The sequence below is a fragment of the Phocoena sinus genome, chromosome 5, assembly GCF_008692025.1.
Source record: "Phocoena sinus isolate mPhoSin1 chromosome 5, mPhoSin1.pri, whole genome shotgun sequence".
Taxonomy (NCBI): domain Eukaryota; kingdom Metazoa; phylum Chordata; class Mammalia; order Artiodactyla; family Phocoenidae; genus Phocoena; species Phocoena sinus.
The window spans coordinates 6,110,116-6,134,138 of NC_045767.1; the positions used below are offsets into that span (position 1 = coordinate 6,110,116).

At 33.1% G+C, this 24,023-nt stretch overlaps 1 long non-coding RNA gene across 1 annotated transcript; it reads right to left on the bottom strand.

Moving 5' to 3' along the window:
- Positions 1 to 445: 445 nt before the first annotated feature.
- On the bottom strand, positions 446 to 18,606 carry LOC116754774. Its single transcript, XR_004350156.1, has 3 exons — positions 18,595 to 18,606; positions 8,299 to 8,307; positions 446 to 521 (listed from the first exon to the last, which is right to left on the bottom strand). It is a non-coding gene; the product is annotated as an uncharacterized LOC116754774 (long non-coding RNA).
- Between the last annotated feature and the right edge of the window lie 5,417 nt (positions 18,607 to 24,023).

Genomic DNA, 24,023 nt, shown 5'->3' on the forward strand with positions numbered 1-24,023 from the left:
AATTATTCTACTGCTTACAGTCATAGCTACTGCATTCATAGGCTATGTACTACCATGAGGGCAAACATCATTCCAAGGGACAACAGTCATTACCAACCTGCTCTCAGCAATCCCATACATTGGAACCATCCTTGTCGAATGGATCTGAGGCGGCTTTTCCGTAAGCAAAGCATCACTCACACCATTCTTTGCTTTTCATTTTATTCTCCCCTTCATCATTACAGCACTTGCAACTGTCCACCTACTATTCCTCCACAAAACAGGACCCAGCAACCCCACAGGAATCCCATCTGACACAGACAACATTCCATTCCACCCCTATTCCACAATCAAAGACATCCTGGGGCCCTACTACTAATCCTAGCCTCACTAATACTAGTCCTGTTTTCACCCAACTTGCTAGGAGACCCTGACAATTATACCCCAGCAAATCCACTCAATACATCACCACACATTAAACCAGAGTGATACTTTCTATTCACATATGCAATTCTACGAACAATCCCTAACAAACTAGGGGTCTTAGCCCTATTACTCTGAATACTAATTCTAGCATTTATCCCAATACTCCACACATTCAAACAGAGAAGCGTAATATTCTGACCTCTTAGCCAGTTTTTAGTTTGAGTGCTAGTGGCAGATCTACTAACACTAACATGGATTGGAGGGCCACCTGTAGAACACCCCTTCATCATTATCGGACAACTCGCATCTATTTTACACTTTCTTTTAATTCTAGTGCTAATGCCAGTAACTAGCACCACTGAAAATAATTTCCTGAAATGAAGAGTCTTTGTAGTATATCACATTACCCCGGTCTTGTAAACCAGAAGAGGAGAACAACACACCTCCCTAAGACTCAAGGAAGAAGCCCTAAGCTTCACCGCCAGCACCCAAAGCTGAAATTCTACTTAAACTATTCCCTGAAAAGAAGACATTTACAAAATTATTAAGAACTGTGTCAGTATAAAAACAGTCCATTTTATCACAAACTATTATGTACATCGTACATACTTGTACCACCACATTAATAAGTACATATACCTCATACATACATATTACATTATATGTATAATCGTGCATTACATTATCTACCCCATGCTTACAAGCATGTACGTCTTATTAGTAGTATTACATAGTACATACAGATTATTAATCGTACATAGCACATTAAGTCAAATCAATTCCAGTCAACGTGCATATCCTGTCCATTAGATCACGAGCTTAATCACCAGGCCACGTGAAACCATCAACCTGCTCGGCAGGTGTCCCTCTTCTCACTCCGGGCCCATAACTTGTAGGGGATTCTACTGATGAACTTTATCAGACATCTGGGTCTTACTTCAGGGCCATCTCACCTAAAATCGCCCACTCTTTCCCCTTAAATAAGACATCTCGATGGACTAATGACTAATCAGCCCATGCTCACACATAACGGTGATTTCATGCATTTGGTATTTTTTAATTTTTAGGGGGGATGTTTGGACTCAGCTATGACCTTAAAAGGTCTTAACACAGTCAAGCAAGTTGTAGCTGGACTTCAACTGAAAGTTATTTACCAGCAGCAACAATCCATGGTATGCAATTCAGTCAGTGGTTATAGGACATAACAATATTATATGTGTACATATGTACAATAGACATAGCATTCCACTCTCCCCACCTCGTCTAAAACAAACACCCATCAAAACAGATTAGCCTCAAAACACCCCCATTATACCAATTAACTACTTAGATATTCACCACCCATATAGACAGACATCCTCCTAGATTCAACAGCCATAGGTCTAGAGTCAAAAATATAATTTCAAGTTGGATTCCCTGCTTATATGTCACCTGATCAACGCATCTGCTTTTACTAAAGATGCACTACAACAATGGGCTAAGAAGCATCATATATACTGAACTTATCCTATACTCTATCATTTACCAAAGTAGTGTACTGATTGAAAATTGCAGTGGGCAACTGAAACAACCCTTTACTAAATTAGTGGAGTGGAGGAGCAATGAGGGACTGAAAGGAAAGCTTGCATGATTGAATATATGTTAAAACTTAATTTCTATGGAAATAAGATGATCATCGTTGGATAGGCTATTGAGATATTGTGGGAAAGATATGGAAGAGGAGGTGGGGGATGACCCAGGGACTTACATAAACTTCTTTCTTACCACTAAATTTTAATTTTTCTCTGCCTTGCCATATAGTATGAAATCTGAACTACATATAAAATTCCAAAGGGATCAACTGCTGAACATCATGAAAATACCTCTAAATAAGATATAATAAAAACAGAGATTCCATGTACTATAACAAAAATAATATATAATACATAATAAGCCATAAATATAAACTAAAGATGGTCAGGTTTTTTAAAAAGGGCAAAGCCTTAATTATCAAAGATCTGAAAATAGACATACATCATACTCTTGGATATAAACACTAAATATTTAAAAATATATATCTATTTCCTGAGTTAAACATATAAGTTTAAACAACACCAAGATGACAATCTTTAAGAGGACATTTTTAAAACTTGACAGAATGTTTACAAAACATAATGGAAATAAAAAGACAATGTTGTAGGACATTTGGAAGAAAATATGGGACAGCTGGACTCTTTTCCTTTCAGAAACTAAGTTTAAAATTAAACTCTTTCAAATCAAACATTTAAAAATTTCTCTTTTGTAGAGGCAAACAGAGAAATAAACTAGCAGAATAGAGAACTCGGAATGCAATCCATTAAATATAAAGCCTAATATCTCATGATTATACAAAAGTTTAATATAAGTTAGTGTAGAATGTTATTTAATAAAGAGTTGTATTTTAATACAGTCAGTGATTTAGGGGCAAATATTGAGTTCTATCCATCTTATGCCAGTTGTTCTCAACTGTTCTTCAGTGTCAACTCAGGCACTTGTAAAAACATACTTCCCAAGATCTCAAGACCAGAGATTGCTTTAATCTGTATAAACAAACCACTTGCGTCTGATAGCATATAGTTTTGATCTCTGCATTGACAAATACTGTCTTATATCATACTCCTAACTAAATCTCATGAATAAGAGGAGAAATATAAAATATAATTTAATGGGACAAATAATAGAACCAACAAAAATTCTCAACCTTGAAACAGCAGAAAATTTATGATGGAAAATATTGGCAGACTATAACACATAAAAACTAAAACTTAGAGTGAATATAATAAAACTCAAAAAGCACAATAGAAGAGGAAAACACTTCTTCTATCAATGGGTTAATAGGTGTTCATATATCTATTTTGTTACTATAATTTATAGGAAAGTTATCAAACTATAATACTTCAACAGTTAAGTGGGAAAAAAACTAACAATTGAGCTAATTAGACAAAATTCAAATAAAAAATGTTTATTTTCCATGATAAAGGATTGCAAATTAAAGGAATTTTGAGTCTATTTTATACTTATAAAATTAAAAATTTAAAGTTATCAAAGAAAACATGATTTATTAAATGATGTTACAGAAACTTGGTAAAATATTTATAACCTTAAGATCATTTTGAACATTTTAAAGAAAATATGTAATAAAATTACAGATAATTTAATCTATGAATACAACAATGATACCTAAAGAACAGCAACAAAATAAAAAATAAAGTGGGACTATATCAATTAAAAAGCTTCTGCAGAACAAAAAACAATCAACAAAATAAAAAGACAACATGTGGAATGGGGAAAATATATCTGCAAATCATGTATCTGATAGGGTTAATATCCAAATATCTATAAAGAACTCAAAGAACTCAATGGAAAAAATAATCCAGTTAAAAAATGGGCAAAGAACTGACTAGACATTTCTTCCAAGATATACAAATGGCCAACTGGTGCATGAAAATGTGCTCAACATCACTAATCATCAGGGAAATGTAAATCAAAACCACACTGAGACATCACCTCACACCTGTTAGAATGATTATCATCAAAAACACAAGAAACAACAAATGCTGGTGAGCATGTGGAAAAGAGGATCCTTGGGCACTGTTGGTGGGATTGTAATTTGATTTAGCCACTCTGCAAAACAGTATGATTGCTGCTCAAAAAATTAAAAAAAAACTACCATACAGTCCAGCAATTTCATTTCTGGGTATTTTTCCAAAGAAAATGAAAACTCTGACTCGAAAAGATATAGGCACCCATGTGTTCACTGCAGCATTATTTATAACAGTCAAGACATGGAAATAACTTAAGTATCTATCAATGAATAAATGGATAAAGAAGTTGTGGTATATATAAACAATGAAATATTATTTAGCCATATAAAAGAAGGAAATCCTGCCATTTGTGACAATGTGGATGGACCTTGAAGACATAATGTTAAGTGAAATAAGTCAGGCAGAGAAAGACAAACGCTGTATGATCTCACTTATCTTTAGAATCTAAGAAGCAAACTAACTAATAGAAAAAGAAGTCAGATTTGTATTTACTGGAGATGGGGATGGAGGAAGGAGGAATTGGATAGAGGTGGTCAAAAGGCACAAACTTCCAGTTATAAGCTAAATAAGTACTCAGGGTGCAATGTACAGCATAATGTCTATAATTGACACTGCTGTGTGGTACATTTAAAACCTGTTAAAAGAGTAAAACCTAAAAGTTCTCATCACACGGAAAGAAAAACATTTTTTTCTTTGTGTTTATATGAAATGATGGATGTTAACTTATTGTGGTAATCATTTAATAACATATATACGTAAGTCAACTCATTATGCTGTACATCTTAAACATACAGCTATGTCAAATATATCTCAATAAAACTGGAAAAAAAAACCTCAGTGGAAAAATATAACATAAAATTGTATATGGTATGTTGTCTCAATAGCATACTATGTACATGATAAAGATAACATAGAAATGTTAACATAGGCTCACTAAAGTGGTGGGATTATAAAGTTCTAATTTAACTTTTTAATATTATCTTTTCAATAAAAACAAATTTAAAACAGTTACTGTATAGTAAATTCCCCCCTAATTATGAATTCATGGCATTTCAGATATGTCCTATGCAACTTTATTACATTTGAGTACTTAATTAATAGAAAGTGTAATTATTCACTCATTTCACAATTATATATTGACTATCTACTACCTGGCAAGTACTATTCTAGGCAAGGGGTGTACAGGTCTGAGGAAAACTGGAAAAACAAAACAATCCAAAAAAAAAAAAAAAAAAAGACTTGCCCTCATATAGTTAATATTCTAGTGGAGAGAATGATAATAAATACCATGAACATTTATAAGGTATTAAAGAGTTGTGCTGTGGGAAAAATAAGAGCAAGGAAAGAGAGATGAAAAAAGTGGATTTTGTGGGAGAGATAGCAATTTTAAATAGAGAGGTCAGAGTAGGACTCAATGAGAAGGAGTTTATAAAAAGTTGTAAAAAAGATAATGCAGCAAGCATGTGGAAGAACATTCTAAGCACAGAGAGCAAGTGATTCAAAGACTGAGCAGGAGAATGACGGATTAAATAAATACTAGGAAATCCACTGCACTCAAAGGGCATGAGCAGGGGAATATATAAGAGAATGAAGGTAGTAGGAGATGAGAGTGGGGGGACAAAAATTATTAGTATTCTAACATCTTTTTCTACATACTCCTAAATGAAATAAATTTTAAGGATGGGTATAGGGAAGGCATCTTTAACTTCTCTAAAGCAAGAGCTTGATAAATACTTATTTAAGAGAGTGGTCCAATTGCTATAGTTTATAATGTTTGGGAAAATAATGACAATATACATCTAAGATGTATTATGGGTGACAATTATGCTTCATATATGTTTGAGTTTGTAAATGCTATGTTAAGAGTTATGCAGAGTCTCACTCTAACTCTGTACTTAGGTGATTATTTTCCTTTGATAACAGTGTATTTTTCATATGTATACATTCAGATACCCACTAGCAATCCCAGACCCAATGCAAAAGGAAAATGTGTGCTATAATTAATACTGATCTAAAAAAATATAGTTGTTCCAAAATGTCATTGCAACAGATACTAGACAAAGGATGCACACATCCTAAACAGAAGAGTCGTTTACAAAACAAAAATGTCATTGAGGACTAGAGAGACTATAAAACCAACTCCATTGAGAACAGAACAGGTCATAGCATGAGCACAAGGGAATTATGTATGTGTGGCATTTTCCACAGGCATTTTAATATACTAAGCAGAAATCCATCATATATACATCTTACTGTCTTACATTCTCTAGGAGAAAATAATGGATACCTTAAATATTCTATTTCTTTGCAATACATATCAATATAAGGTTTGCAGCATAGACATAGTTGTAGTGAGTACCTGATATAAAACACTCAATTTAGTTATTTCATTTTATTCTGTAATTATAGTCAATGTTACCAGTAAAGTAAAACATACTTATTTATACTTTGAAACATAAAGGTAATGTTACTCAGTGTAGCTCCTTATAATTGATGTTATTAAATTCAAATAACTTGGGAGAATATTTGCACAGATAAATGTGTCAAGTATGTTTTAAAATTTACATGGGCATCCCACCTAAAGTGTTTCCTATATTGGGGAGGGGATTCTGAAAAACAACAGTACCCTAATCAAAGTAAGATATAAAGCAATTTAACAGAAGTAAACTGTGACATCAAAACATAAATCATGGAGAGGAGTGAAAATGTAGAGCTTTAGAATGCATTCAAACTTAAGTTTCTATCTATTTAAATAGGTTGTTATAAATATAAGTTGTTTTATGTAAGCCTCACTGTAAACACAAAGCAAGAACCTTATAGGAGATACACAAAAGATAAAGAGAAAGGAATATAAGCATACCACTACAGAAAGTCATCAAATCACAAAGGAAGAGAGCAAGAGAAGAAAACTGAGGAACTGAAAAACAGCCAGAAAACAATGAACAAAATAGCAATAAGGACATACCTATCAATAATGAGTTCAAAAGTAAATGGGATAAATTCTCTAATCAAAAGACAGAGTGGCTAAATGGATAAAAAAACATGACCTATGTGTGTGCTGTCAACAAGACACCCACTTCAGATATAAGCACATGATCAAACTGAAAGTAAAGGAATGGAAAAGCATCTTCCAAGGAAATGGAAACCAAAAGAAAGCTGAGATACCTATGCTTACATCAGACAAAATAGACTTTAAAGACTCTAATGAGAGAAAAAGAAGATCATTATATAATGGCAAAGGGATCAATCTAACAAGAGGATGTAAACTTGAAAATATATATGCACCCAACAAGGGAGCACCTAAACACATAAAGTGAATATTAACAGCTAGAGAAATAGACAGCAGTACAATGATGGTAGGAGACTTTAATACACCCCTTTTATCAATGGCTAGATTATCCAGACAGAACATCAGTAAGAAAGCATTAGCCTCATATGATACTTTACCCCAAAAGGACTTAAAGACATATGCAGAACATTCCATCCAAAAGCAACAGGCTCTACATTCTTCTCAAGTACACAGTGAATGTTCTCCAGGATAGATAATATGTTAGGCCACAAAACAAGTCTCAAAATAATTTAAGAAGACTTAAATTATATCAACCATCTTTTCTGACCACAGTGGTATGAAACTAGAAATCAATTACAAGAAGAAAACTGGAAAATTCACAAATATGTGGAGATAAAACAACATGCTACTGAACAAATAATGGGTCAAACAAAGCATTGAAAGAGAAATCAAAATATACCTTGAGACAAATGAAAATGTAAACACCACATACCAAAACTTGTGGGATGCTGAAAAAGCAATTCTATGAGGAAAGTTCATAGCAGTAAATGCTCACATCAAGAAGCAAGAAAGATCCCAAATAAACAACCTAACTTTACACCTCCAGGAACTAGAAAAATAAAGACAAATAAAATCCAACTTCAGTAAAAAGAAAGAAATAACAAAGATCAAAGCAGAAATAAATGCAAGAGACCAAAAAGACAATATAAAAAAATCAATGAAAATAAGAACTGGTTTTTTGAAAAGATAAACAGAAGTGACATATGTTAGCTAGACTTACCAAGATTAAAAGAAACAGAACTGAAATAAAATAACAAAAGAAAGAGGAGATAATAAAACTGATACCAGAGAAATACAAAGGATCATAAGAGACCACTATGAACAATTATATGTCAACAAATGGACAATCTAGAATAAATGGATAAATTCCCAGAAACATATAACCTACCTATGAAGACTGAATCATGAAAATAGAAAATTGGAACAGAACAATTACTAGTAAGGAGATTGAATTAGTAATCCAAAGTCTCCCAACAATACAGTCCAGGACTAGATGGCTCACTGGTGAATTCTACCAAACATTTAAAGAAAAATTAATACCAATTCTTCTCAGACTCTTTCAAAAAACAGAAGAGGAGAGAACACTTCCCGACTCATTTTACAAGGTCAGTATCACTCTGATACCAAAACCAGACAAGGATGCCACAATAAAAGAAAATTACAGGACAATATTTCTGATAAACATAGATGCAAATATTCTCAACAAAATATTAGTACACCAATTTCAACAGTATATTTAAAAGATCATATACCATGATTAAGTAGAATTTATTCCAGGCTTGCAAGTGTGATTTGATATTTTCAAATCAATTAACATGATATACCACATTAATAATATGGAGGATAAAAATCATATGAGCATCTTAATAGATGCAGAAAAAGCATTTGACAAAATTCAACATCCATTGATGACAAAAAGTATTGACAGCAGGGTATAGAGGGAACATATCAAAATAATAAAGCCCATATATGACAAGCCTACAGCTAACATCATACTCAACAATAAAAAGCTGAAAGATTTCTCTCTAAGACCAAAAACAAGACAAGGATGCCTCATCTTTCCTCTTGTATTCAATGTAATATTAGATGTCCTAGCAAAGAAATTAGTCAAGAAAAAGAATAAGCATTCAAACTGGAAATGAAGTAAATTGTCACTATTTTCAGATGACCTAATATTTTATATACAAAACCCTAAAGACTCTTCCAAAATACTGTTAGACTAATAAATGAATTCAGTCAAGTAGCAGGATACAAAATCAATTTACAAAGATGTGTTGCATTTCTATACACTAATAAATATCGGAAAGAGAAATTAAGTAAACAATCCCATTATAATTGCATCAAAAAGAATACCTATGAAAAAAATATAACCAAGCAGGTGAACTATCTATACACTGAAAGCTATAAGATATTGATGACAGAAACTGAAGAAGCCACAAGTAAATGGAAAGACAGACATTCTATGCTCATGCATTAGAAGAATATTGTTAAAATTTCCATACTACCCAAAGTAATCTAGAGACTCAATGCCGTCTCCATCAAAATTCCAATGGAATTTTTCACAGAAAAAGAACAAACAATCCTAATATTTTCATGAGACCACAAAACACCTAAAATAGCCAAAACAATCTTGAGAAAGAAGAACAAAGTACGAGGCATTATGCTTCCCAATTTAAAACTATACTACAATGCTACAGTAATCAAAACAGTGTGGTATTGGCATAAAAACAGATACACGGATCAGTGTGACAGAACAGAGAGCCCAGAAATAAACTCATACATATATGGTCAATTAATTTATGGCAAAAGAGCCAAGAATACACAATGGGGAAAGGAAAATCTCTTGAACAAATGGTGCTGAAAAAAATTGAACAGCCATATGCAAAAGAATGAAACTAGACCACTATCTTACACCATACACAAAAAACAACTCAAAATGGATTGAAGGCTTGAACATAGACCTGAAACCATAATACTCTTACAAGAAAACGTATGGGGTAGTTCCTTGACATTGGTTTGGCAATGAATTTTTGGACTTGACACCAACAGTGAAGGCAACAAAATGAAAAATAAACAAGTGGGATTATGTCAAACTAAAAAGCTTCTGCACAGAAAAGGAAATCATCAATAAAATAAAAAGCTAACCTACTGAGTGGGATAGAATATATACAACTGTATATATGATAAGGGTTAATATCCCAAATATGTAAAGAAGTCATACAACAGAAGAAAAAAACAATTAAAAATGGGCAGAGAATCTGAACAGACTTTTCCAAGAAAGACATACAGCTAGCTAACAGGTACATGAGAAGGTATTCAACACATCACTAACCATCACATAAATGCAAATCAGAGCCACAATGAAATAGCACCTCACAACTGTTAGAATAGCTATCTTCAAAAAGACTGAAAGTAACAAGTGTTGGTGAGGATGTGGAGTAAAGAGAACACTTGGGCATTGTTGATGGAAATATAAATTGCTGTAGCCACTATGGAAAACAATATGGTGCTTCCTCAAAAAATTAAAAATAGAAATAACATATGATCCAGCAATTCCACTTCTGGGTATTTATGCAAAGGAAACAAAATTACAACCTCAAAAAAATTTATAGTACATGTGTGTGTATTACACATATATGTGTGTATATATATGTGTATATATATATATACACACATATATGTATAATACACACACATATACATCACCATATTTATTGCAACATTATTTACAATAGCCAATAACCAAGACATGGAAACAACTTATGTATTTACTGACTGATGAATAGATGAAGAAGATGCGGTATGTAACTATGGGTGGTGATGGACGTTAACTAAACATTATAGTAATCTTTCACAATATGTACATATATCAAATCATTATGTTGTATACTTAAAATTAATACAATGTTATATGTCAATTATATCTTAATAAACATCTTTTAATTAAAAAAAAACAGGCGGGGCTTCCCTGGTGGCGCAGTGGTTGGGAGTCCGCCTGCCGATGCAGGGGATGTGGCGTTCGCGCCCCGGTCTGGGAGGGTCCCGCATGCCGCGGAGCGGCTGGGCCCGTGGGCCATGGCCGCTGGGCCTGCGCGTCTGGAGCCTGTGCTCCGCGACGGGAGAGGCCACAGCGGTGAGAGGCCCGCGTACCGCAAAAAAAAAAAACCAAACAAAACAGGCGAAGTGTGTGGTTAAGTAATTTACAGAGCTCAATTGCACTAGAAATCAGGGAAATACAAACTAAAGCAACAATAAGATATAATTTCATACCCATCCGTATAATAAAAACATAAAAGTTTAATTATATCAAGTGTTGGTGAGAAATATAAACTGTCCCAACCAGCTGATAAGAGTATTAAAAATTAAAAAATAATGTTTAGACAAGACTTATTGTCAACTTGATGTGCACCATCATTATCATTATATTAACTTTTCAATATTACAACTAATATTTATTCAGAGGTTGTGATGTGTCCAATTTTCTGTTGAGCTTTTCATGGACTGTCTCATTTATTACTCATAAAAATCCTATGAGGTAATTACTGTTATACAAATTGAATGAGTAAAAAATATTTTCAATTAATCTTTAATTTTTGTTCAACATGAATATTTATACAAATATATCTAATCAGAAATAAACTCTAGCATAATTATTGTTCTAAGTATGGTTCTCATTGGCGACTCTAATACATTAAACCCAAATAATGCTTATGCCTTGTAAATGATATAAAAGTTGAGTTTTTCTAATGCTAAGCAACATAAATGCAATTTTCTAATGTTCCCATTAAACTGTCCAGAATAGTGGCATTCTTCAGGAAACGAAGTCTTTCTTTCCTTGTAGTTGTTGAATATCATATATATGTATATGTACAGCAGAACTTCAACTTAATATCCATGGCAAAAAAAGACAGTAGCCCATATTCTGAACTGCAGTCTATGAAAAATTAAGATCTTAGAGAAATACATTATATTATGTGGATAGCAGTTACAAAGAAGGATCCTTTTTTAAGGTAAAATCAATGTAGAAACTAGTTTATCTACATATATGCGATAATAAATAATATTTGACTTAACTTACTAATTCATGAGGAGTCTTCTCAACATCAGAAATACATGAGGGGAAAATCAGTGAAACAGAGAGTTTCCTTCAAAATAAAATCCCATGACAGCATTATTCATAGAAATAGGAGGTTTGTCTTATTAAAGGTATTAAGAATACTATGACACTTTCAACTGCATGCCTCTGTCATGAGGTTTTATACCATATCACAGCTTCAACTAATAAGTATGGTACTTATACTGTTTTTATGGTTGCAAGCCTCAGAAATCACTTTAGCTAATTTAACAAAAACAAAATTTACTTGAAGGAAAGAGGTTTCTTATAGAGTCAAAAGAGTAATTGATGTATCAAGCTTAGAAAGGTTTAGGAATCAGGGCAGGTTCAGGTCTCCAGAAAGTAAGCTTATTTACTAAAGAACCACCATTGACATAAATCAGCCTAAGAGCAACATCTCAGGAGAGAGAGGCCAGTCTCCTGACTCCGAGTTAGGTGTTCACCTCTTGAAAGATGAAGGCTAGGGCACATTGAATTAGATCATTTCTAAAAGACAAAATTGACTAATGTGAATGTAAATAAAGGGTAATTGTTACCATGTGGACTAAGGAATCCAGGGCCTACTACCACTTAGAAGAAAGAATGTAGAGAGAATATAGGTGTAGCAACACTGAATTAGTAATTTATCATACAGTAATCTAGTAATTTGCAGTAGAACGGAGCATGGAAAATCAATCATGACTCTAAAAGAACTTTCTATATTTCATATTTGATAGACATGCAAAGGCATTCATTGAGAAGTTAATCTCAAAGTGAAGCAGTAAAGTGGAACATTTAGAAGTCACTAAAAAATAAAAGTTAGTGGTTTGCGTTTTTTGAAAGCCAAACTTCATGTTTCTGGAGTAGGCAAGATTCAAAAATATTGCATTCTTCCTAGTTTAACTTTATTCTATTTCTCTGATGTTAGCACACTTCCAGCAGCTTTCCATCATTATGTCAGGGTAGTACTTCATAATATTTGTCACATTTTCTATCTCATACATCAAACTATAAAATTTTACCCATAAGGCAGAGCTGTTGTTCTGTAAAATTTTTAGCAATGTTCTCATTTTTATCTGATATCTAGAAATACCTAAAGCAATAAAAAAATTCATTTTTACCCCATATTTGCTTTGGTTTTCATTCTGTCCCTGTCAGTCTATATACAGTATAGGAAGAGAAGATTTATATAATATCATTTTGGGTGTTCTAGAATCAGACAAAAATCCTCACTTTAGCTGGGTTTTTCCCACAGAATTTTATATAAAAACACAAAATCTATACTTAAAATAATACTATGTTTCTCTTACAACTTTACCTTTTGCAATGAACACTTTCCACTAAGTTTTGCAATATACATATATATGATAATTTACATATAAAAAATATTCAACAACTACAAGGAAAGAAAGAATTTCCAAGAATGTCACTATTCTAATGAAAACATTAGAAAATTGCTTTTATGTCACTTAGTATTGTCTCATGATAGTTTTCAACTATCAAGATAGTTAAAAAATAAGATTTTGCCAAACATCCAGGTTTCAATTCAATTCTGAGAATGCAAACTAAGCACTAAAATAAGATCCTTATTTTCAAACAACTTACTTCCCTAAGTGGTTTAAATAAAAATGTAGATTCTATCCTTAACATGTTAAATTCAATGTATAAAACCTTGAAATTATTTAAGGCAGCAAGAGATATTAATGGCCTGAAAAATCTCAAATGCTATACACTCTCCTTAAAGATGATCATGGGGCTTCCCTGGTGGCGCAGTGGTTGAGAGTCCGCCTGCCGATGCAGGGGATACCGGTTCGTGCCCCGGTCCGGGAGGATCCCGCATGCCGCGGAGTGGCTGGGCCCGTGAGCCATGGCCGCTGGGCCTGCGCGTCCGGAGCCTGCGCTCCGCAATGGGAGAGGCCACAGCAGTGAGAGGCCCGCATACCGCAAAAAAAAAAAAAAAAAGATGATCATGTATTAGTTTTTGTAGTTTCATTGTGAAAAATAACTATGTATTTTGCTGAGCACTTTGTATGTGCCAAATACCTTGCAAATGTATTAACTCAATGGACCCTCAAATAAGACTAGAAATGATTAATTTTCTTATTTAATACTGAGGAAACTGAGGCTTAGGAAGGCTGACCAGTTTGTTCAAGTTCATTTGGCTGGTAAGTAGTGGAGCTGGCATTTGACTCCAGCACGAAGACTTGGGCCCTCTCCCTCCAGCCCTCTGCTGTACTGCTTCTCACAAAGTGGTTTCATTGTACAAAAACCAAAGAATGCCAGAATGAAGATATTCCAATTTATTTTAATCAAGTATATTCTTTTCATAGTCATGACTTCATAACGGGGACAAAAAGGAAGGTATAGATGATGTAATTCATCATTCCACTCAACAATCTCAGTTTTGACATAAACTCCAAGACGGAAGTACAAAAATAACTCACCAGTGTGCAACATTTTAAAAATGAGCCTTTTTGCATGTTTTTTCCAATCTGTGTACCTTAGAGGACTAGTTGCGTGTTCTGGGGAAAGGAGATGGAAGCAGAATGATCCAGAGAGTTTGGAAAGTGATGCATACTCTCTTCTTCTCAATATACATCACCACGTTAATACTAAAGAGAACACTGAGGCCTGCTTATCTTTATTTAGTACGGTGTTTTCCAAACATGTTTGAGACAATTAATGAACAAGGTTCTTTAAAGTTTTTATTTAGCCTGTCATAATATACAAAGCAAAAAGTACTCTCACTTTTTATTTTAAAATAATAATATTGAATAGTTTTCTTCATGTCTGAACCATTTTTTAATCACAGCTAGGTTTTATAATAATGCCTACATATGCCTCAAAATTAACTGTAAGAAGTCCATGATAAAAAATTATTTCCTCTTTGAATAATAATTTCACAAAAAAGACAAATACTATATGATCTCACTTACATCTGGAATCTAAAATAAGTGAATTCACAGAAACAGAGTACATTAGTGGTTGCCAGGGATGAGGGGGTGGGGAAAATGGGTGAAATTGGTCAAAGATTACAAGCTTTCTTTATAAAAGAAATAAGTTCTTTTTATAAGATGAATAAGTTCTGGGGATCTAATGTACAATATCGTGACTAAAGTTAATAATACTGTATCGTATACTTGAAAGTCGTTAAGAGAGTAGAACTTAAATGTTCTCACCCCCTCCACACACACACACACACAACTGGTAACAATGTGAGGTGATGGACATGTTAACTAACCTTACTGTGGTACTCACTTTGGTGTATCAAATTATTACATTGTATACCTTAAAGCTACACAATGTTTTATGGCAATTATGTCTCCAAAAAGCTGGAAAAAAATAACTATACATAAAAATAAAACCCAAAAGAATTTAGTGTTCGTATTTTCAGACATGATTCTGAAATTTAGGTATTTGCCAGCAAGTGAAGTAGTGTCTGCATTGACAAATCAAAACAGACAGCATTGCTTCTAGTAGCCAATCAACAACACATTGCATTGTGTCTTTATTCATAAAAATATAATTTTTATTATATGGCTAATACAGTAGCAACAAATAGAACAAAGAGAATATCTATTCTCTTGACTACTGATACCTTTAGCTGTGTGTTTTAAAAGGTAAGAAAGGAAATGATCCTTTACCGAGATGAACTAGCAAATGGAGCTTTGGATATTCATTATATAGGTAATTTCACTCATAACCCTAATAACTGGATGGCAAAGGAAATATTTCACTTTTGATATTTTATTGATGTGGAAACAGCTTATATAACTCCCAAAGTGATGGCTTTGAGATATGGATCTAAAAACAACAGAAAAAGAAAAACCTGTCCTCTTTTTTCCATGATTTGTCAACTTTATCAACTAATACCAAATCCCAGGTGAGAATAAAATTACAAATCTCCACTTTCAAGTGTCCGGCTCTTTAATACGCATCTACCCATGGCTCTCTGGGCACATTATCACTTCCTAATGCAATGACATCCACTCAAACATTATTGCAAGAATCTCTGTAGGGGCCAAGAAAAATGGTTCATTCTCTTCATGGGTTTAGCCTGTCTTTATTCTTAGGTAACACTTGCCTGATTTTATCCAATGACAACTATCTCCGAAATTGGTGAACATGTTGTGTTTTCCTGGCCTAGTATCCTGATTCCTGAACCTTAAGGGCTAGTGACATATCATGGGAAAAATCACTGACATTTGGTATTCTGAGTCAGATTCCAGTCTCTGCTACCTAATAGCTATAACTTTACCTCTTTTAGCATCTGGTTTTATAAAATTCTGAGCTTGATCTGAATGATAGTGTTTCTTTCCAGTTTTAATATTCTATGATTCTAGTTGTCAGTAGCTAAAATCTTCTATGATTACAGCTGTCTATATTCAAATATAGTTGTCTATATAGTTGTGACTATATTATAACACTTGTGAATTGGATGTGTTAGCTTACTTTCACAATAATACAAGTTTTAATAATAATGATTATAACCATGTTTTTGAATAGAATTCTTCAGGTATTTCACCAAAGCCATTTCTCTAAGCCCTCAAAGTCTCTGAAAAAGTTGAAACAAATTTCAATCTTCATGATCAGGTCAACATTAAATGAAAAGATGCAGGGCATTTCAGGTTGAACTAGGTCTATTTTGGGGGTAGAGGCAGAACATTGCCAGTTTGCATGTCAGCAGTCAGAGAGATCAAAAGTACTTTGCCACTTTACCTACTAGCAAAACAACAAGCCTACATAAATATATCCCTATTCAATGAGAGTAGCCTGAATTTTTTTTTTTTTTTTTTTTACATATAAGCCCACTTCCAAAAAAAAAATTAGGAGAAAAGCAGAGACTAAGTACATCTGTAAAGATAGATTTCTAAAACTAAAATATGGAAATATTATGAGATATATGCTTGGTGTTATCAAATATATCAAAGAAGAAAGGGCCTCTAATACACAAAGTCTTGGACCCATAGGGGAAAATCAAAATTGGGCTGAAGTCAAAAATGTAAAGAGAGTTAAATGAAAAAAAAAAATGCCAGAAAATACAAAATACACTAGTGGCAAAGATTATATTTGAAACTTTTGGAAATGTGAATCAGTGATTTGAAGCATACACTTGAGAGAGCCTGAAAGACTCACCAAGAATGCAGTGGAAGATTAAAAGTGATTTTAATGGGGCTTCCCTGGTGGCGCAGTGGTTGAGAGTCTGCCTGCCGATGCAGGGAACACGGGTTCGTGCCCCGGTCCAGGAAGATCCCACATGCCGTGGAGCAGCTGAGCCCGTGAGCCGTGGCCGCTGAGCCTGCGCGTCCGGAGCCTGTGCTCCACAACAGGAGAGGCCACAACAGTGACAGGCCCGAGTACCGCAAAAAGAAAAAAAAAAAAAGTGATTTTAATGAAACAGTGGGTATGAGCACTGAAGACCAGAGAATGGTAATCTAACTTAACACCGTTGCTGACAGAAGTACAACCAACTCAAAAAGAATGCGAACAGTGAAATTGCTAATATTATAGAGAAAACAAAACACAAACTCATTAAGCCAAAAACTGAGTTTACAAATTAATAAGAATCACATTACATTCCTGTATTAGAGTAATACTGATGTATTTAATAAACTAAAGAAACTACTATTAGAATTTAACATATGTTACCACCAAAATAACCATAGAATTTAAGATAAAATATAATCTATTCAGTAGCAGAAAGGAGGTTGCAAAGAAATTTCCCCAAATTTCAGAAACTGAGCTAAACATTTTGATTATCAGGGTAGACACATTTATTATTTTATAAGCATTTAAGAAAAGGGGAAACAAAATAATATTATATCATCACAAAGCTGAATCCATAATAGGGGTTTAATAATCATGAGTCTTCATGTGATATATTGATACCGAAACTTAAAATGGTTTAACTTTTAGAAGTACAAAGACAAACCTAGAGAAACAAAATTATAGAGATAATGTGGCAAAGACTGAAAAAATGTGTTTAAGTAGACTAAAATAAATAAGATCCAATATTTTAAGTATTAAACACTTAATTTATGTAATTTGTATATAGAAGAATATATGTTATTTACACAGAATGTATAGGACTATAAAAATACATCTCTAAATTTGCTCATAAATGCCATAGAAGTTTAATAAATTAAGATATATTCAATATTTCTGGATATAAAAATTGACTATTATAAAAGAGTATGATTTTTCCTGCATACTTTAGAGGTTTTAATTATACTATAATAGAAATCACAATGAGAGTTTAAGGAAACAAAAATTATGATTCTAAAGTCCGTTTTGATGAATTAAAGGAGAAAAGTAATATAATGTTGACGATAAAGATGAATAAAAGGGCGCTTGAACTGTTAGTTCAAATAATATTTTAAAACTATAGTAATTAAAGATGTGGAACTGGCACAATAAATAATAGATCAGTGTAGCAGAACATATAGTCCTGGAATGAAATCTACTGAGCGTGTGTTAAAAGCATACACATATGCCAATATGTAATTGTTAGGTATTCAAGAAATTATGTAGGGAAAAATGGCTACCTGGGAGTTAATAAAAAGAATCAAGTCAACTGTTCATCTCAACATAGGCTAAGACAAATTCCAATTGAATTAAAGTAAAATGTAAAAGAGAGAGAACATAAAACATTGTGGGGAAAAAAACATAATTTAATATGTAACTGATGATGGAAAAGTCAAGATCTTTCATTACATGATAGCAATGGGAAAAAACCACAAAATACTCATAATTTTGACCTGAACTTCAAATGTCTATATTTATATATTTTTTTTGAGGAATTTAATGTACAAAGATTTACAAACATTAATGTTTTATTAACATTAAACACCGAGAATAATGGTTAACATGTCTTTTTTTTAACTTTATTTTATGTTGGGGTATAGTTGATTAACAATGTTGTGATAGTTTCAGGTGTAAGGCAAAGTGATTCAGTTATACATATACATGTATCCATTCTTTTTCAAATTCTTTTTGCATTTAGGTTGTTACATAATATTGAGCAGAGTTCCCTGTGCTATACACTAGGTCCTTGTTGATTATCCATTTTAAATATAGCAGTCTGTATATGTCAATCCCAAACTCCTTAATTATCCCTTCCCCCACCCTTCCCCCCTGGTATCCATAAGTTCCTTCTCTAAGTCTGTGAGTCTGTTTCTGTTTTGTAAATAAGTTCATTTGTATCATTTCTTTTTAGATTCTGCATGTAAGCGATATCATACAATATTTCTTCTTTCTCTGTCTTGCTTACTTCACTCAATATTACTCTCTAGGTTCATCCATGTTGCTGCAAATGGCATTATTTCATTCTTTTTAATGGCTGAGTAATATTCCACTGTCTATATAAAGCACATCTTCTTTATCCATTCATCTGTCCATGGACATTTAGGTAGCTTCCATGTCTTGGCTATTGTAAACAGTGCTGCAATGAACACTGGGGTGCATGTATCATTTCGGACCATGTTATTTTTTTTCCCCAGATATATGCCCAGGAGTGGGTTTAACACCTTACACAAAAATAAGCTCAAAATGGATTAAAGACCTAAATGTGAGACCAGACACTATAAAACTCTTAGAGGAAAACATAGGCAGAACACTCTCTGACATAAATCTCAGCAAGATCTTTTTCAATCCATCTCCAAGAGTAATGGAAATAAAAACAAAAATATACAAATGGGACCTAATTAAAAGCTTTCACACAGCAAAAGAAACCATAAGCAAAACAAAAAGAAAACCCACAGATTGGGAGAAAATATTTGCAAATGATGTGACCGACAAGGGATTAGTCGCCAAAATTTACAAACAGCCCATGAGGCTTAATATCATCAAAACAAACAACCCAATCAAAAAATGGGCAGAAGAGCAAAATAGACATTTCTCCAAAGAAGACATATGGATGGCCAAGAAGCACATGAAAAGATGTTCAACATTGTTAATTATTACAGGAATGCAAATCAAAACTACAATGAGATATCACCTCACACTAGTCAAAATGGCTATCATCAAAAAATCCACAAACATTTCTTTATAATTGTTTCCAGTTTTCTTTTATCTTAAGAGATTATATATTATGGATATTATAGATATGACTAAACTTACCTTTCACTAACACCTATATTCCTTTTCTTCTAACCCCAGGGGCAAAAAATATCATACATTTTGTATTTATCATTTTACTCCATTGTACACACATAGGTATGCATTCACAAATGAGCTGAGTGTTGTTTTTGGTGTGTTTTTTAACTGCCACAAACTAAAAGAAGTATATAGATCATGTTACATCTTGCAGCATTATGTTTCTGAAATGAATCCACATTCTATCTCCTTGACAATGTTTCATCCTGAGATTATGCCCTATCATATGAATCTCTTTATTCATTTCTCTACCTGTAAACACTTAGGTTATTCCCTTGATTTTGCTATTAAGGAAAAATGCTTCTTTGTGGATATCTCTTTTGTTTTTTTCTTCTTCCAGTTTTACTGAGATATAATTGATACAGCACTGTATAAGTTTAAGGTGTACAGCATAATGATTCAACTTACCTACATCATGAAATGATTACCATAACAAGTTTAATGAACAATCATCTCACATAGATACCAAATAAAAGAAAAAAAACTTTCCTTATGATGAGAACTCTTAGGACTTAATCTCTCAACAACTTTCATATACTGTATACAGCACTGTTAATTATATTAATAATGTTGACATTATATCCCTAGTACTTGTTTATCTTATAATTAGAAGTTTGTACCATTTGACTACCTTCACACAATTCCCCTCCTCTCATGCTCTGCTTCTATTAACCACAGATCAGATCTCTTTTTCTATGAGTTTGTTTCTTGAAGTGTAATAGATCTACAACAGTGTGTTAGTTCCTAGTGCACAACATAGTGGTGTTTTGATATATCTATACATTACAAAATGACCACCACTATCAGTCTATTTACCACAAACACATCCTACTCAATGGTGAAAAGCTGAAAGCATTTCCTCTAAGATCAGGATCAAGACAAGTATGCCCTCTCACCATGTTTATCTAACACAGTATCAGAAGTCCTAGCCATAGCAATCAGACAAGAAAAAGAAATAGAAGGAATCCAAATTGGAAAGGAAGAAGTAAAACAGTTACTGTTCGCAGATGACATGATACTATATATTGAAAATTCTAAAGACACCAACAAAAAACTATTAGAACTCAATGAATTCAGTAAAGTTTCAGGATACAAAATTAATATATAGAAATTTGTTGTATTTCTATACACTAACAGTGAACTATCAGAAAGAGAAATTAAGAAATCAGTCCCATTTACAATTGCATCAAAAAGAATAAAATAGCTAGGAATAAATTTAACTAAGGAGGTAAAAGACCTGGACTTGGAAAACTTTAAGACATGATAAAAGAAATTGAAGACTACAAAAATCAAATGGAAAGATATACTGTGTTTATAGATTAGTGGAATTAATACTGTCTAGATGACCATACCATTCAAGATATTCTACAGGTTTAATTTGATTCCTATCAAAATACCAATGGCATTTTTCAGAGAACTAGAACAAACAATTCTAAAATTTGTACAGAAACGTGAAAGATCACAAATAACCAAAGCAATCTTGAGAAAGAACAGAGCTGGAGGTATCATGCTTCCCAACTTTAAACTATACTTCAAAGCTACAGGAATCAATACAGTATGGTACTGACACAGAAAGAGACACATAGATCAGTGGAACAGAAAAGAGAGCTCAGAAATGAACCCATATGACCCATTAATCTACAACAAAGGAGGCAAGAATATACAATGAGGAAGAGACAGCCTCTTCAATAAATAGTGTTGGAACAACTGGACAGCTACATGTAAAAGAAACAAGCTGGACTACTCTTTCACACTATATTAAAAAATAAACTCAAGAATGGATTAAAGACCTAAATGTTTAAGACTGGAAACCATAAAACTCCTAAGAAGAAAATAGAGAGTGTGCTCTTTGACATCAGTCCTAGCAATATTCTTTTGGATATGTCTTCTCAGGCAAGAGGAATGAAAGCAAAAATAAACAAATGAGACTACATCAAACCAAAAAGCTTTTGCATAGCAAAGGAAACTATCAACAAAATGAAAAGGCCACCTACTGAACTGGAGAATATATTTGGAAATAATATGATAAGGGGTTAATATCCAAAATATACAGATAACATGCAACTCAACATCAAAAAAAACAACTGATTAAAAATGGGCAGAGGACCTGAATAGACATTTTGCCAAAGAAGATATACAGATGGCCAACACACATGTAAAAAGATGTTCAACATCACTAATCATCAGGGAAGTGCAAAAGATAACCACAATGAGTTATCACTTCACACCTATCAGAATAGCTACAGTCAAAAAGACAAGAAATAGCAAGAGTTAGCAAGGATATGGAGAAAAGGGAACCCTCATGCACTGTTGGTGGGTGTGTAAACTGGTGCAGCCATTATGAAAAACAATGTGGAGGATCCCTAAAAAATTAAAATAGAACTACCATATGACCCAGCAATTCCACTTCTGGCATTTTTCCAAAGAAAATAAAACACTAATTTGAAAAGATATATGCACCTCTCTGTTCACTGCAGCATTATTTACAATAGCCAAGATATGCAAGCAACCTAGGTGCCTACAGATAGATGAACAAGTAAAGAAGCGATTATATATATAGTACATCCATTATGCACATGTATACACACACACACACACACACACACACACACACACTTACAATGGAATATTACTCAGCCATAATAAAGAATAAAATCTTGCCATTTGTGACAACATTGATGGACCTAGAGGACAATATGCAAGTGAAATAAGTCAGACAGAGAAAGACAAATACCATACATTCCACTTATAAGTGGAACCTAAAAACAAGTGAACACACATAATAGAGTTATAGATACAAATATATACAGAGGACAAACAAGAGGTTGCCAGAGGGGAGGCATGTGGGGGAATGAGTGAAATAGGTGAGGGAGATTTGTACAAGAGGCACAAAATAAAGGAGTCACAGGAATGAAATGTACTGCCTGGGGTATATAGTCAATAATAATGTAATATCTTTGTATGGTGACAGGTGGCAACTAGACTTAAAATGTCTCTATATATTTAGCATCATATTGAAGTAATATATTGATGTTAACACTTACTGAGAGCTTATAGCGAGTGAGAGAAGATTAGAATTGATTCTAATGAAAGTGGGTGTGAGCCCTGAAGAACAAAGAATGATAATCCAATCTAACATTATAGTTGAAGGGACAGCAACCAATTTAAAAGAATGAAAGCTTTTTTAACAGTTTTACATTTATTAACATATCTAATCCTCATAATTCAGCAATATAGATGCTATTATTGTCCCCATTCTACAGATGAAGAAATGAAAGAAGAGAGAGTTTAAGACATTTACACAGGGTAACACAGCCAGTAAGTGCAGAAACAGGATTAGAACCCAGAACACATTCTTTTAAGTAGTACTTCATTATACTACAATGAAAATGGAAAAATTTAAAAGTTTGTTACTAACATGATAGGGAAATATTTAATATTATGTACACAACTCAAATACACATAGGGAAAATGTCATTCAAAAATGTAAAATATAGAGACCTTTAAAATCAAATATGAATTTTTAAAATAATATAGTCCAGTAAGACTGGTATTTTCATATAGAGTGTCAAATTTCTGGGAATTTTCTAGAAAGTGATTTGACTATATGAATTAGAAGCTTTAAAAAAAACTTTCAATTTGGAATTTGATTCAGACATTTTAAATCTAGAGGGGACCCTAAGAAAATATTTAGTGAAGTAGAATGTAAAATCTTTCATTACTTGTCACACTGGTAATTTGTGTAAATATATTATAGTGAGAAACCTCTTTTCAAACTTGACTAACACAATCGTCTGTAGTGTTTCTACACAGAATCACAGATTCAGAATTTTAAAAAGGCCCACTGGTGATCTGTTGCAGAATCAGTGTTAAATAAATTATAGTACTCATTAGAATTTTTCTATCCATTAAAATAATATTTTTGAATAATTTTTAATATTACACAAATATTTATAAA